The sequence below is a fragment of the Sorex fumeus genome, unplaced genomic scaffold (genome assembly GCF_029834395.1).
Source record: "Sorex fumeus unplaced genomic scaffold, SorFum_2.1 ptg000046l, whole genome shotgun sequence".
Lineage (NCBI taxonomy): Eukaryota > Metazoa > Chordata > Mammalia > Eulipotyphla > Soricidae > Sorex > Sorex fumeus.
In genome coordinates, this window is record NW_026606103.1 from 13,867,219 (window position 1) to 13,883,004 (window position 15,786).

At 39.5% G+C, this 15,786-nt stretch overlaps 1 protein-coding gene and 1 non-coding gene across 2 annotated transcripts in view; one reads left to right on the forward strand and one right to left on the reverse strand.

The window, feature by feature from the left end:
* Positions 1 to 15,786, reverse strand: part of LOC130031246 (NUT family member 2G-like) — a gene marked incomplete at its 3' end in the record, with an annotated part of 92,915 nt that overhangs the window by 41,295 nt on the left and 35,834 nt on the right. The window lies entirely within an intron of this gene.
* Positions 6,834 to 6,960, forward strand: LOC130031327 (small nucleolar RNA SNORA9). Its single transcript, XR_008793674.1, has one exon. It is a non-coding gene; the product is annotated as a small nucleolar RNA SNORA9 (small nucleolar RNA).

Genomic DNA, 15,786 nt, shown 5'->3' on the forward strand with positions numbered 1-15,786 from the left:
CACGCACACACACACAGATTTGAGGGGCACTTCAAATATTTTTTATTGCATTGAATCACCATGAGATACACAGTTACAAAGTTTCTCATGATTGGGTTTCAGTCATACAATGTTCCAACATCCATTTCTTCAGCAGTATGCCAGTATGCATGTTCTCCATATGTCTTCCTTCCCCCCATCTGCCTGCCTCTATGGCAGACCACTCTCTCTCTCTCTCTCTCTCTCTCTTTCTTTCTTTCTTTCTTTCTTGAACACCCCCCCCCTCAGTTCCTGTGGGCAGACACTGGGACACTCCCTCTCTGCCTGTGGGAGTGTGGGAGCCTCACTGGAGGCAGGTCAAGGTGAGCCTAATGAGTCTGTGCAGAACTGGAACTTGTACCTGGACCGACCGTCCTTATGTCTGATGTCTTCTCCATAGATTGGCTGTCCAACCCATGGTTCTCTGCATTGCTCTAGGATGGGAAGAAGGAAAAAGGAAAGAATAAAAGAAAAAGAGGAGAAAGGGAGAGGGGAGCACGGTAGGAGGAAATGAAGGAGGGAAGAAAGGAAGATAGAGAAATAAAGGAAGAAAGAAAAAGCATAAAGAAGTGCAGCACTGGATTATGGATTCCGAAGTTTCGGCTTTTATGTGATGTTCTTTGTCATTTTAAAGGTCTTCAGGTACCTCTAACTGTACTGAGCACATTCTGTGCCATCAGTGTGTCTCCAAGCTCGTGGTAATTACCAGTGTGTGGTTGTGAAGTGGAAAAAGTGACGTTTCGAGGAACAAAGAGTTGCACACTCGTAATTCTTGATCTCCCATATAAGGTGTAGTGGTGGACTATGGCAGCAATGAACATTTCTATGCAGAATGTTTCTGTCTCTGCTGTCTGAAATCACATGAAATTTTACCAACAAAGCAATCACCACTGTTTTCCAGAAGATAATAAGCTTCACATGAAAGAACATCCCCATTTGCTAGATGGGCTCAGATCCTCCTTTGGTGTTTAATAAAATATCAGGAGGCTATACATGGCAAAGAACAGGGGCACGTTGATGATGACCAAATGCACGCAAGCTCTCTGCAAGCTGAATGTTCCTTCACATAGATGTTGCACGTCTCACAGATCTCAGCGGTGGTAGTGGTGGCCAGTCTGATCGTGACATACTGTAGCACAACCCCCTTGCACCAGGGCAGCAGAATTTCTCCCATGGAGCACGGAAGGAAGCAGAAGAAGGGAAGTGAGGACTTGTGCTTCTCTTTGCCTTTCCACATGACTTTAGGTTGAAAACAGCTCTTCAGGAAGTTGACTAGGAAGCTCGTGAATTTGTAGAGGACATAGGCCTCCTATCACTACCATAAGGTGTCCACATATTTGGTGATACTTCAGAGACACCCAGCTGTGTGACATGTGGGTGTGACATGGGCAACATCCTGATGATGGGCCTCTGGAACTTAGGCTTCGTGTAGGGCACCAAGTGCTGCAAGTTCCCCCAAGGGACATGAGGATGGTGACCATACAAGGATCCCCAAAATGAACCACACTTTGGTGTGGAAACTGACTTCCAGAGTCTGCAGCTGCCACACACAGGGACATGGCCACGACTATGGGCCATGAGAGGGTCAGCACTGCAGCTTTAGGCTACATTCAATTGCCTCCAGTTGTTTTTTTTTTTTTCATTTGTTTTGCGGCCACACCCTACAGTGCCCTGGGTTGACCCTGGCTCTGCATTTTAGAGGTCTCTCCTGGAGGCCTCAGGGACACCTGGGGTCTCAAGGATTGAGCTCCGGTTGGTCTTGTGCAGGAATCTGGCCTTTGCCCGTAGTTCTTGCACATGCACACACGCGCTAAGCATCCTTTTGCTATTATGCACCTCTTTGGAGCGAGGGGAGAGCGCAGACAGCAATATCGGTCAGGCAAGACCATTGATTGAATATGATGTGGTCAATTTCATTGTGGAATCATCCACTGGGAGACTCCCATATCCAACGTTTAGATTTAGCCTTCTGCAATTGTGAGATACCATAGATGGTCTTGGTCGACATGATGAACTCGGACAATCTCTCACCCTGTTCGTTCCATTCTAGGCCATGTGTCCTGATGTGGAGTTCTTCGGCTGATCTTCTCGGTCCTATCTTGGTATTAAAATCACTGACAATGATCTTGTAGAAGGTGTGGTCTTCTTTATAGAACTTCTCCAGCCACATCTGTTTAAGTGTAATTGTCCAATTCGGGTTGTTAGGCATTCGAATGAATCAATGTTTATGGCCAAGTTTGTGTTGACAAGGACACTGACAAGACCGACGCCTCTTTTGTCACATGTTCTGAGGAACAGCTCTTCCCCAGTGTCAAAAATGGCATGATGTGATTGATGCCTTCTCGTCTCGGTCAGACAAATGATGTTCTACTTGATTTTTCGCGCCTGCACCATCAGGTCCTCAATGGATGCATCTGATGCCAGCAGACGTGCACTGAAAGTACAGTCATTTTTGTCCTTCTTCAATTTGGCAGCCTATTTTGGCCCTGAGATTTTATCAGCCCAGCCTCTTCTTCCTCATCTTTTAATATGTGCCAGTTTTGTAGTGTAAAGTGCTATCTCATTGTTTTGATTTCCATTCCCATAATGATTACTTATGTATAGCATTTTTTCATATGCCTTTTGATCATTTGTATGTCTTTGAAGAAGTTTCGTTTTATCTCTTCTCTCCATTTGTTTATGGGGTTGGATTTTTCCCATGGTTCTATCAGTGCTTATATGCATCTTGGATATTAACAATTTATCAAATGAATGATGGTCAATTATCTTCCAGTTTGGGGGGAATCTTTGTGTTTTTGTAACAGTTTTCATTCAGATAAGTTGTTTTGATATTGTCCTGCTTATCTGTGTTTCTGTTTGCTTGGCCAGCGGCAGTTGGCTCCTTAAAGATGCCTCTAGCTTCAAGTGTCCGTAAGTGTTCTTCTGACTATGTTTTTTTTGGGTGTTGAGGTACTTAACCATTTTGATTTGACTTTTGTACATGGTATTAGAAAAGGTTCTGATTTCTTTTCTTTTTTTTTTTGCATTGACCAACTAGTTTTCCCAGCACCATTTGTGGAAGAAGTTCTCATGCTCCACCTAAGATGTTTTGCTTATTTACTCAAGATTAGCTGTCCATATACCTGAGGATCTGTTCCTGGGTTTTCAGTTCTATTTCACTGGTCTTAATGTCTGTTTATTATTTTACATACCAAGGTCTGTGGTGTTATTCTAATACCACACTGCTTTACTTACTACAGCTTTGCAGTATAGTTGAGATTGGGCAGAGTGATTCTTCCAGTTTTCTTTTTCCCTAGGATTTCTTTGGCTATTTTTGGTGGGGATTTGTCAGTCCATATAAATGTCAGGAACATTCAAGGGGCAATTTTTATAAAGAAGTGAATCTATAATGATTTATTGAATCATACAATTTCATTGAATCTGTATAATGCTTTGGAGGATTATTGCCATCTTGGCTACATTAATCCTTCTAGTCTATGAACAGATTGTATTCTCACTGGTGTGAGGTGGTATGTGTCCTTGTTGTCTTGATTTGGATTTCTCTGATAAGTGATGTTGAGCATTTTTTCATTTGCCTACTGCTCATCCACCTATCTTCCTCTGAGAGGTGTCTTTTCTCTAGCCTACTGCTTTATCATTCAATTCTCTTGTTTCTAGGAGGGTTTTTTTTTAGGTAGAGTGTTCAGAGATTTTAAGTACAGTATCATGTAATTTGCAAATCAAGAGAGCTTGACTTTTTATCTGGTTACCTTAATATCTTCTTGCGTGATTACTATGGCATGAACTTCCAGTACAATATTGAATAGAAATTGTGAGAAAGCCCATCCTTTTCTTGTGCCTCATCTGAAAGGGAAGGCTTTTAGTTTTCCTCCATGCAGTACTATGCTTTCTATGGATTTGTGTTAAATGGTTTTAACTATATTGAGGGAAATTTCTCCAACTCCATTTTTTTATTGAGAGTTTTTAATCATTAATGGATGTTGGATTTTGTCAAATGTGTTCCCTGCACCTATTGATAGGTTCATATAATCTTTATTTTTCAGGGCTACTGGTTTGTAGTTTTCCTTTTTTGTGCTGTCTCTGACTGCTTTTGGTATCAGGGTGATTGTTGGTTGCCCTGTGGAAACAAAAGAGCAGGATTTTGCTGCTGGACAGGATGGGAGATCTAAGAGAGCTCCTCACTCCTTTGACCTTTCTAAGCTATTACACAAATTCTGGAGCTTTTTCTACTGGGATCTAAGCAGATAACATCCTCTTCTATGCCTGGTGAAGGCTGTTCGTGGAAACACGAACCCATTTCATTGGGGAGCAAATGTCCTGGTTGCCTCATTTCCTGCTGCAGACCCGTTTTCCAGACCTCACAGTTCCATGGATTCACTCACTGCTCTAAAGATTCCTACTTCTCCAGCACCAACGCTCAGGTCTCTTGGCCGCATGCGCTCATCCAAACACTCATACAGGCTTTTCTTGGTAAGTGTTTGTCTAATATTACTGTGGTTACATTTGTGGCTCCTTTTTGGCTATTATTTGCATGGGAATTTTTTTTTTAATTTTTATTAGTGGAACACCATGAGGTACAGTTGTATACTTACAAATTTTTGTGCTTGGATTTCAATTATACAATGATCAAATACCCATCCCTCCACCAGTGCCCATTTTCCACCACCATGGGTCCTGGTATCCTTCCCACCCCCCATCCCCCCATAGCCCCATTCCCCCCCCCCGTCTTTGTGGCAGAGCATTACCTTTTATTCTCTCTCTCTCCTTTTGGGTGCTGTGGTTTGCAAAAGAGGCATTGAGTGGCAATCATGTTTGGTCTATAGTCTACTTTCAGCATAATTCTCCCATCATGGGAAATCTTTTTCCATTTTTTTGACCTTTGTGTGTCGCTAGAGCTGGAGAATTTCTTTAGACAATATAAAGTAGGTTACTGGCTTTTGTGTGTTTTTAAAAATTTAGCACAGCGGTAGGGCATTTGCCTTGCATGCAGCCAACATGGCCAACCCGAGTTGGATTCCTCTGCCCCTCTCAGAGAGCCCGGCAAGCTGCGGAGAGTATCTCGCCTGCACGGCAGAGCCTGGCAATCCACCCGTGATGTATTCGATATACCAAACACAGTAACAACAAAATCTCCAATGGAGACGTTACTGGGCCCGCTCGAGCAAATCGACGAACAACGGGAGGGCCTTTTTTTTTTTAATGTATTTGGCCATTTATGTTTTTTTATGGGGAAGAGTAAACTTATATTAAAAGTAATTGCCACTGGGGACAGAGTCCGTATTGCCCTTAAAAAATAATCCTCTGTTCAGAGCAATGACTCAAATGGCTTGAGAGCATGTTTTGCCATGAATCTCCTGTGCTGGGTCCCTGGCACTGCTTGGCCCCCAAAGGTCCACAGGAAGTCCCCAAGCAAATAACTGGGAGTCACTCTCAGGTACCACTGAGAATGGCCCAAATATCAGAAAGGGAAAAATGTTATTTCTGTCTCACTTTTCTTGGGTTTTGTATTTTTCTTACTGCCTTTGTTCTCTGTAGGTGTATGTTAGCACAGTGTGAATCCCTTATTTTATTCTGTAAATACATTATAGTTTTTTGTTTGTTTGTTTCACAGATAAAGTATTTTCTAGTGTTATGGTGACATGGTTAACCTGAAGTCGGCTTCAATCACAATTTGTTTCTTTAGTGCTTGACTTCCCAACGCTGTTATGGATGTAACAATATATTGAGAGCACTATTATTCAATACAGTTCTGATAGCTGCTGCCACAGAAATTAAGCAAGAAAAAAATTTAAATTTGTGTTCAAATTGGCAAAGAAATCAAATTCACTGTTTACAAATGACATATCAATAACCCTAAGACTGCATAACCAATCATTCACTAAACACTCCTAGAAGCAATAAATCTTTACAGGAAAGTTGCAGCTTACGAAAGCAAACAGGAAAATCTTTTGTGATTTTATATGTAAACAATGATAAAAGAGTGATTTAATTTAAAAATCCTGCTTATAGTTATGAAAAACATTAGGTAATGTGTAATCAATTTTTAGAAAGGAGGTGAAAGATTTACTTATTAAAACCTACAAAGCACTGTTAGGAATTTTGTATGTAGGAACCCAAAAAGGCTCCTCTGAAAAACTCCTCAAAACAATATATTTATATAGTAAAGTAGCAGGCTACAAAACCAGTGCACAGGATTCTAATTTATTCTTACATGTAAACAAACAAACAACAACGAAAAAAAAACCCAAATCCAGAATAGAAATAAACCCGATTGCAATCATGTAAAAAACAGAAACCCCTTAGTTTCACAAAGGAGGTAAAAGACCTATTTAGTGAAAACTGCAAAACTTCTGAAAGGAATTTAAAATGAACTAATGTAATAGAAAAATATTCTTGGTTTAAGGATCATAATAATTGCCATCTTGAAGATGACTATCTTAACTCAAAGTAGTTTACAGAAACAGCAATTGTGAAAAAAATTTCCATGGCATTATTCAAGGACATGGAGTAAATTTTTCTAAAATTTGCATTAAGCTACAAAACTCCTGACATAGCCAAAGCAATCTTGAGGAAAAATGGGAGGCATTGTGTCCCCAGACTTTAAATTCTGACACAAAGCTTTAGCAATCAAAATTGATTGGTACCGGAAGAAAAAAAGTCTCTTCTCAATGGCATAGGATTGAGAAGTCAGGGAGAAACCCTCAGATGCATGAGCAATTTATTTATGAAGAAGTGCATGAATTGGAGCAAGGAAACCTCTTTAGCCAATGATTACGGGAAAACTAGATAGTCACAATTAAAAAAAATGAAATTAGGTGCAAGCCTTCATCATACTTGGGTCTGGAGTGACCCTGTGCTTTCCCACAGTGCTTGCAATTATGAAACGTTGTGAGATCTTGACCTGCTCCATTCAGAGTAAGGTGTTAGAAATCTCAGACAATCGTGAAAAATAAGAAAAAGAATAAAACAGAAGCAATAAGGGAAAAATAGACCCCTCTTTCACCCTGTAAACAAAAATCAACTCAAGTAAATTAAAATATTTATATTGCACTTGAATCTTGAAAAATCCATTGGGGAAACATAGGCAAGACTCTCCAAAATCATGACCACAGTGAAGTCTGAAATGTAAGAACTCAAGTGGCAAAGGTAATAAAAACAGAAACGGAACTATATCAAACTAGAACACTTCTGCATTCTGTGAGCAATGTGCCCTACAATTAAAAGACATTCTGCTGATTGAAAGGATTTTGAGACTATACGCAAGATAAAGGACTAATATCTAAGATACATAAAGTGCTCTTAAAGATCTCCATCACTACATGCAAAAAAATGGGCTCAGAACTCTGCCTAACACCATGTACAAAAGTAAGATCAAAATGGATTAAAGACCTCAACATCAGACCAGAAACCATAAGGAACATTGAAGACAAAGTTGGCAAAACCCTCCATGACATTGAAGCTAATGGTATCTTCAAAGATGCCACGCCACTGACTGAGCAAGTGAAAACAGAGATAGATAAATGGGACTTTCTTAAACTAAGAAGCTTCTGCACCTCCAAAGAAACAGTGACCAAAACACAAAGACAGTCTACAGAATGGGAAAGAATATTCGCCGAATACACATCTGACAAGGGGTTGATATCAAGGATATACAAAGTACTGGTTGAACTCCACAAGAAGAAAACATCCAACCCCATCAAAAAATGGGGCAATGAAATGAACAGAAACTTTCTCAAAGAAGAAATCCAAATGGCAAAAAAGCACATGAGAAAATGCTCTACATCATTAATCATAAGGGAGATGCAGATCAAAACCACAATGAGATACCATCTCACACCTCAGAGACTGGCCCACATTCAAAAGAACAAAAGCAATTGATGCTGCCACAGATGTGGCGAGAAAGGGACACTCCTTCACTGCTGGTGGGAATGCCGACTAGTTCAGCCCTTTTGGAAAACAGTATGGACGCTTCTCAAAAAATTAGAAATTGAGCTCCCATTTGACCCAGCAATACCATTCCTGGGAATATATCTCAGAGAGGCAAAAATGTATAGTCGAAGTGACATCTGCACTTGTTTGTTCATTACAGCACTCTTTACAGTAGCCAGAAACTGAAAGAAATCTGAGTGCTCAAGAAAAGATGACTGGTTAAAGAAACTTTGGTACATCTACACAATGGAGTACTATGTAGCTCTTAGAAAAGATGAAATCATGAAATTTACACACAAGTGGTACAACATGGAAAGTATCATGCTAAACGAAATGAGTCAGAAAGAGAGGGTTAGGCATAGAAAGATTGCATTCATCTGGGGGATATAAAATAACAAAATATGAGATTAATACCCAAGAATAGCTGAGATCAACACCAGGAGGATTACTCCATAGCTTAGAGGCCAGCCGGGTATTCTAGGGGATAGGGCAGTTCAGATAGAGAAGGGAGCACCAAATGGAGGGTGTTTGGAGGATCCTCCCAGGAGGGGAGATGCATGTTGAAAGTAGACTATGGACTGAACATGTTTGCCACTCAATGCCTCTTTTGCTGACCACAACACAAAAAGAAGAGAGAGAACAAAAGGGAATGCCCTGCCACAGTGGCACGGGGGGATGGGGGGATGGGGGGGAGGGATATTATCCATGGTAGTGGAAAATGGGCACTGGTGGAGGGATGGGTATTTGATCATGGTATGACCGAAACCCAAGCACAAAAATTTGTAAATCTACAACTGTACCTCATGATGTTTCACTAAAAAAAAAAAAAAAACTCTCCATCAGAAAAATCGATTCAAAAATGTGGAAAGGAAAGGAATGACATGGTCTCAAGATGTGAAATTGACCCAGAGGCAAAGGAAATTCGTCATCATTGATTATAAGGGAAATGCAAATCAAAGTGAAAATAAGACATCACTCACATGGGGACTCACAAATGTGTAACACAAAGCCAGAAATGAGTAAGTGCCAGTGGGGGTGTGCCAGATAGGAACCTCATTTTTCATTGGAGAGACTGGTTTGGCTCAGCCTGAAGGACATCTCCACACCTGTACTCATCACAGCATTGTTGACTGCAGCCAGGATCTGGAAACAACGCAAGTGCCCACAAGAGATGAGTGGATAAAGAGCTTGTACAAACACACGTGCAATACCGCTCAACTGTGAGAAGAGGTGAAAGCTTCACCTGGATGAAACTTGGATGGAATTGGAAGCTGTTATAATAAGTGAGCTGAGAAGAAAAAGACAAATGCCAGATGATCGTCCTCATGTGGAGGATGAAGAAGCAAAGTAAGTGTATTTGACAGTCAGCAGTGGGAATGAACCCTGAGATGTGATTGTGACAGAACAGGGAATTGAGGGAAAACATTTGTGGGTGGGCTTTGATTAAGCCACACCTGGGCATGCTCAGGACTTACTCCTGTCCCTGTGCTCAGGGCTCAGTCCTGATGATGATCAGGGTGCTGAAGATCAAGTCTGGCTACATGCTCAATGAGAGCACTCTGCCTGTTGCACTACCTGATATTTTGCCCATTTTGTGCCTAGTATTCATTTGTCCTAGTGAATTTTTAAGCTCAATTCTTTTTATGAAGTAGTTTATTTAAAGAAACTCTTAGAGAAATTAGAAACACATAAAATATGAGAAACTAATCAGTTGCTGAAAATTTGCCTAGTTTGTGCCTACTGTTAATTTGTTCTAGTGAATTTCAAGCTCAGTTCTGTTTTATCAAGTTACTAGTTTATTTAAAGATGCTTTCTTAGAGAAAAATGATAAATATCTGAAATGTAAGAAATTAATCTATTTTTTGTTTTGATAGATTTCCTTTTTTTAAATAATTCCAAGAAATGACTGACATGTGCATCTCAAGAAGATTTTAAGTTATATATGACTGGTTAAATCAAATACTGGACACCATGCATGACTAGGTAGTTCGTATTTCTATAAAACTTTTCCCTTAATTATATTGTAAAGATTAATCTCCTTGAATTTTTTAAATTTAATTTTTATGAGTTTAATTTATAATTATATGTTGTAATGATAATATATATATATATATATATATTAGTGAGATACCATGTACAGCTACATGGTAACTAGTTTGTAAATAGACTTACAAACTGTCGTATTTGGGTTTCAGTTACACAATGATCAAGTACCCATCATCCACTAGTGCCCATCCATTCTCCACCAATGAACCCAGTAGCCTGCCCACTACCCCACCCCCACCCCACCGCACCTCTATGGCAGGGCATTCCCTTTTTCTCTCTCTTTCCTTTAGGGTGTTGGGGTTTGCAATAGAGGTATTGAGTGGCCACCGTGTTCGGTCTATAGTCTACTTTCAGCCTTTCAGCACGCATCTTGCATCCCCAGCGAGTCCTCCAAACACCCTTTACTTGGTGTTTCCTTTTCTGTCTGAACTGCCCTTTCCCCCAGCATGTGCTGCCGGCTTCCAAGATGTGGAGCAGACCTTCTGGTACTTATTACAACTATTCTTACCACTTTGTAGTAGAGTTTGAGAATGGAGAGGGTGATGCCTCCCCACCCTTTTCCCCAAGAATTGCTTTAGCTATTCGTGAGCATTTGTTGCTCCAAATGAATTTTAGGAGTGCTTGATGATCCATTTCTTTGAAGAATTTCATGGCTATCTTCATAGGGATCACATTGAATCTGTATAGTGCCTTGGGGAGTATTGCCATTTTGACAATATTAATTCTTCCTATTCATTATCAGGCGATATGTTTCCATTTCCTCATGTCCTCTTTTATTTTGTGGAGTAGCGTTTTGCAGTTTTCTTTGTAGAGGTCCTTTACTCCTTAGGCTGATTCCGAGGTACTTGATTTTCTGGGGCACAATTTTTGGGTACTGCGACTTTATTGTCCAAATCTATTGTTTCAAGGAGTTTCTTGGTAGAGGCTTTTAGGATTCTCTAGATATAGTATCATATCATCTGCGAATAGTGAGAGCTTGATTTTTTCCTTTCCTATATGGATGATAATATTATTATTACACATAGTTTAAATTCACTAAAGTCAAAGATAAAAGTTAATTTAAACCCTTTACATAATTTTATAGAAAAGAAGTATCCATTAATTTTGCTGAAGTGTATGTGTTTTAAATGTTTTGCATATTTTTTAGTCAGCAGATATACCATTTAAAATTAAAGTTGGTCGGGGCTGGAGAGATAGCACGGTGGGTAGGGCGTTTGCCTTGCACGTGGCCGACCCGGGTTCTATTCCCAGCATCCCATACGGTCCCCTGAGCACCGCCAGGAGTAACTCCTGAGTGCAGAGCCAGGAGTAAGCCCTGTGCATCTCCAGGTGTGACCCAAAAAGCAAAAAATAAATAAATAAATAAAATTAAAGTTGGTCGTATATTCATTGTGTGAATTAACGTTGAAAGCTATGTTTATTCTCAGAATTTCTTTCAAAGCGAATGGCCATAATAATATACCTATCTCTGTAATATACCTTTAATGTTATTGAGCATTATCGGAAACAATTGTTTTTACATAAATCTGAGTTGCATAACTTAAAAATGTTGTTAGTTCAGTGTATTCTTTGTTAAAAGACTAAGAAATTATATATATTATTAGGTATTAAAAGTTACTTGAAAGCCAAAATGTCCCATCTCAGTTTCTTAGGTTTCTGACAGCTCTTTCTGCAGTCTGAGCGTCCATGTGGTATAGAGGAGTAGGGGTTAAGGAGTCCAGGCGAGGCACCATTATTTCTGCTTTTAATACCTGCTCCTGTTTTCTGGGTTTTCAGACAGCATGTACGCTTTCTTGTTTTCTAAAATTTTTCTGTGAATAATGCAATAATCTATCCACATAACTAATCTGAAGATTGCAATTTGTTATTAAGGATGCAGTTTTATTTATTTTATAATGTCATGACAATACTGAGTAAGTTTCGCATTATAAACTAATGTGTTTGATTTTTAAGGTGGCATTGAACTGTATTGACTTAAACATCCTTTTTAATACATATGTAGGTTAACTTGATCTTATAATCCTATGGATAAACTTTTATAGCCAACCATTTGAAGCTGCATTGGAAGACATTTGGTCATAGTGCCTTCTTCTACTAGGTCAGTTATTAAGCACTTTCTCCTTTATGTTGATGAAATAATCCTCTATATTTGGCAGTTTGTTCAGAATTGTGGTTACATTTTCTGAAATATTTTATATGTAAAATTTGTATTTGGGGGCTGGAGCGATAGCACAGTGGATAGGGCGTTTGTCTTGCACGCAGCCAACCCTGGTTGGATTCCCAGCATCCCATATGATTCCCTGAGCACCGCCAGGAGTGATTCCTGAGTGCATGAGCCAGGAGTAACCCCTTTGCATCGCTGGGTGTGACCTAAAAAAAGCAAAATAAATAAATAAATAAAATTTGTATTTGGTAATAATATTTGCTTAAAGTTATTGTACACTTAAAATTTGAAATATTTTCAATATGCTTTGTATACTATATATTTACACTGAAAATAATTGACTTTATTTTAATGTTTAGTATAGAGCTAAACCATAATCCTATAAAAGATGAAAAACCAAGCACGTGGAATTAAAAAAAATAGGAAAAGCAAAACAAAAATTAGCAAGTACAAGTGAGAAAACAATAAAGATTAGTAATAAGAAAAATAGGAGAGATTTAAATACTTCAGTAAAATATAATTTTACTTTGGTGACACTGTGACTACAAAACATGTGGTAGAATCTTAATATAGTAATTACTTTTTAAAGCTCTTTTTGTAGGGCTGCTCTATGAAATTTTTACACCATCATATTTAATAGTAAATAATAAATTAGTTTTAGTCAACAATCATATTTAATAGTTTGCTTTTATGCATGTATTCACCCATGCTTGTAACTATAGAAAAGATTTCTTTTAGCTTCCATGAGATTTACATAGAAACGTTTATCGCAGAGGACCGAGCTCACCCTGCTGGTGAAACAGACCATGTACACATTCAGTCTCCATCACCAGACAACTGAATGGCAGCAGTCATTTGAGAAAATGATGCTGTTTTCTCCAATATCAGAATACAGTGTGATGTGCTTTTTCTCTTCAGCATTTCTTACCTGCATGCATTCCTTAAAGCTATACTTTTATTCAAATAATTTATCAGACTATTTGAAGTGTGCTTCCACTTATAAAAGTTATATTTGAGTTTTGAGAGGAGTTCATTTGACCTATTTTTTGGACTTAAAACAATATTAATTTGAGGCTGGAGCCACAAATTAAGCTGCACAGCGGGTAGGGCATTTGCCTTGCACACGGCCAACCTGGGTTCGGTCGCCAGCATCCCATATGGTCCGCTGAGCACCGTCGGGAGTAACTCCTGGGTGCATAGCCAGGAGTAATACCTGTGCATCGCTAGGTATGCCCCCTCCAAAAAAAGAAGTAATATTAATTTTAGGTAGCACTGTAGCAACGTCCACCAGTTGTCCATCGATTTGCTCGAGCGGGCCCAGTAATGTCTCCATTGTGACACTTGTTGTTACTGTGTTTGGCATATCAAATAGGCCACGGGTAGCTTGCCAAACTTTGCCATGTGGGCGAGATGCTTTCGGTAGCTTGCCAGGCTCTCCGAGAACAAAGATAAATAGTATTATTTAGTATGATTTAGGAGTGAACATTTCATTTGAGCAAATCTTTGAGAACCTAGGAATTATTGAAAGTAAATAAAACATTCCTTTACACTTGATCCCCTTAGTACTGTGAATCACTTAAAATATAGCTCAGTTTAAAAAATTAAATTTTTTCCTATTATTTTATATTTTATAGTATATCTGATGATGACAAACTTGATTCAGATTTTTCTGCCCCTAAAATAAACCTGAAAATTGAGTTATATGGCATAGTAATTGAATTTAAAGTTCAAATATTTATTTTTTTACTTGTTTTTTAATTTTTATTAGTGAAACACCATGAGGTACAGTTGTAGAAGTACAAATTTTTGTGCTTGGATTTCAGTTATACAATGATTGAGTACCCATCTCTCCATCAGTGCCCATTCTCCACCTCCAGTGCTCCCAGTATCCCTCCCACCGCCCCATCACCCCCATCCCATACCACCCCTGTGGCATTCCCTTTTGTTTTCTCTCTCCTTTTGGGTATTGTGGTTTGCAAAAGAGGCATTGAGTGGCAATCTTGTTTGGTCTATAGTCTACTTTCAGCATGCTTCTCCCATCCTGGGAGGATCCTCCCAACACCCATTATTTGGTGCTCCCTTCTCTATCTGAGCTGCCTTTTCCCTTTCCCCCCAGCATGTGCGGCTGGCCTCCAAGTCATGGAGTGAACCTCCTGGTACTTATCTCGGCTATTCTTGGGTGTTAGTCTCTTATTTTGATACTTTAGATTCCCAGATAAACGCAATCTTTCTATGTCTGTTCCTCTCTTTTTGACTCATTTCGCTTAGCCTTGGAGTGTTTTTATTCGGGTCTCTTTTAGCTGGCACTCTTCTGGCTCCTTGGATCTGGATGACTGCATTCTTTAACTTTGGGAACTGTTCAGCAAGATTTCTAAGAGTTTCATTGTATTGGTGGTGCTGTTTCTGTGCTGGTGATAGAGCCCAGGCCCATGTACATGAGGAGCAGATTCTTCATCGTTCAGCTGCTTCACCCCTCCCCCACAACTCAGTTTAAATGTAAAGGTAAAGGTAAAGGTAAAGGCCCTCCCGTTGATCGTCGATTTGCTTGAGCGGGCCCAGTAACATCTCCATTGGAGACTTTGTTGTTACTGTGTTTGGCATATCGAATACTCTCGGTAGTTTGCCGGGCTCTCTGAGAGGGGCGGAGGAATCGAACTCGGGTCGGCCATGTTGGCCGCTTGTAAGGCAAACACCCTTATTTTAAGAAATTCATTTATATAGTACTTTTTAGAATTGAGCAAGTAAAAATGTGAACAATTAAAGAGCTTTTTTAAAAAAATTTTATTTTATTTCAGTGCTATGGATCTTCTTGACTCAGTTGATATGATGAAACAAAATCTGCAAGATGGCAAATTCAAACCTGATGGATGTTTTTACAACAACACAAGAAAATAGTAAGCTTCCTTAAGTTTTTTTTTTAATTTTTAAGAATACAAATAAATTTATTGGCATTTAATGATTTTTTGAATTAAAGATCTGCTGTAAGTTATTATTTGATTTATAGCTGGAAATAGAGTGACTTTTCTTTAAAAAAATTTTAAATTGACAGGGCCAGAGAGACAGTACAGCAGAAAGGGAGCTTGCCTTGCAGGCTTCTGACATGGGTCCATCTATGGTCCCTTGAACCCTCAGAAGTGATCCCTGAGCACAGAGCCAGGAAGAAGCCCTGAGCACAGCTAGCTGTGGCGCCAAAACAAAACAAGACAAAACCAAAAAAATTGACTTGTGGTAAGTTAATTCTAATTTACAATTAGTATTACTGAAGTATCATTTACTTATATCTTTTTGAATTGCTCAATTCTATATCACAGTTTGTTATATAGCATTATCAATATAACATAATATCAGACACATTAAAACTGCATTATCAAACTTGTTTTTGAAAACCTAAAAATGTCAAGGAAGTCTATATGTTGCAATCCCTTTAGAAAATCCAAGCCTGCCCGCCCGCTCCTCTCTGGAAAGAAAGATGGCGGCCGCACGGGAGCCTTGTGGACAGCAGGTCTGAGCCGGGTTCAGCGGGAGCGGCGGGGACTTCATGGGAAGGGGGGCTTTGTGGGCCGTCCCCCACGCCCCACCGAGGTCGCCAGCTGCCCCCCACGAGCGGCTCTCCGGCACGGCCACGACTC